The sequence below is a fragment of the Labrus bergylta genome, chromosome 1 (genome assembly GCF_963930695.1).
Source record: "Labrus bergylta chromosome 1, fLabBer1.1, whole genome shotgun sequence".
NCBI lineage: Eukaryota > Metazoa > Chordata > Actinopteri > Labriformes > Labridae > Labrus > Labrus bergylta.
The window spans coordinates 34,180,843-34,182,133 of record NC_089195.1 but is presented as its reverse complement, the minus strand read 5'-3'; the positions used below and the strand labels follow the sequence as shown (position 1 = coordinate 34,182,133).

Genomic DNA, 1,291 nt, shown 5'->3' with positions numbered 1-1,291 from the left:
CTGCGTAACGACAGGTAGGCTAGCTTATCTTGCTAACGGGACTTGTTGCGTAACGACAGGTAGGTTAGCTTATCTTGCTAACAGGACCTGCTGCGTAACGAGAGGTAGGCTAGCTTATCTTGCTAACAGGACCTGCTGCGTAACGACAGGTAGGTTAGCTTATCTTGCTAACAGGACCTGCTGCGTAACGACAGGTAGGCTAGCTTATCTTGCTAACAGGACCTGCTGCGTAAGGACAGGTAGGTTAGCTTATCTTGCTAACAGGACCCTGCTGCGTAACGACAGGTAGGCTAGCTTATCTTGCTAACGGGACCTGCTGCGTAAGGACAGGTAGGTTAGCTTATCTTGCTAACAGGACCTGCTGCGTAACGACAGGTAGGCTAGCTTATCTTGCTAACAGGACCTCATTAAACGTTATTTCAGTCTGTCATGCTTCATTAAGATGAATCTATTCTGTAGTTCTTTATGGTGCGAGTGTGTTCATGTTCTTACCTTCATATCGTAGCGTGCCATTAGCACCGCAAAGCTGCTCAGATGTTCACACGAACACACTGTGTGTGTGCTATTCGACTGCTGCTGATAGCAACCATGTGTGGACCAGGCTCCTCCCTCAGTCCAGAACGCACAGACGAAGCTGACATCAGGAGACTTCTCTGTGTCCTGCACAAAGAACCAAAGCGTTATCGTGAAAGCCTCTATCGTCGAGTCATGCTAACGTTGATCTGAGACGGAGGGAACGGGGGGGTTACCAGATGTCTCAGGGTGATGTTGACTGGGCTGCTCAGATTCTGGGGGGCGGGGTTAGACACAACAACTGAGATGACTCTGAGAAGATCTGAAAGGAGGGATCCACACCGTCTTTTTCATATCCTGAGAGCTTCTCAAAGGACCCGTTTATGGTCTTCTCAAGGTTCTTATAGGTCAACAGCGCCGCCATAGCGTAACCTGTAAAAGAAGAGGAGAAGGATGAGGCATGAAGTCAAAGGATGTAGAGGAACGCTTGTCAAAGAGAAGAAATGAGACGATGAAGAGATGTACCAGGGTACGATCCTGTCCCTGCTGCTGTCATCAGTCAGTGTCTAGACGAGTGTTCTCATTGGTCAGATGGATGGATCCCGTGGGTGGGGTCTGTCCTCTTCGCACCGCGACCTCCACCTCTATTTGGACAGATATTTCACATTTAACACTTGAACTTATAAAAGTACAGAATGCAGACTGAGCTCTGGACTCAGTCACCTGTCATGTTGGTCTCTATCTTAATGTGGTTTCCTTTGAGCTGTGGACCGACGAC

The 1,291-nt window shown here is 48.6% G+C and overlaps 1 pseudogene; it reads right to left on the bottom strand.

Moving 5' to 3' along the window:
• Positions 1–480: 480 nt before the first annotated feature.
• Positions 481–1,291, bottom strand: part of LOC136179101 (adhesion G protein-coupled receptor E2-like) — a 15,512-nt pseudogene continuing 14,701 nt past the window's right edge.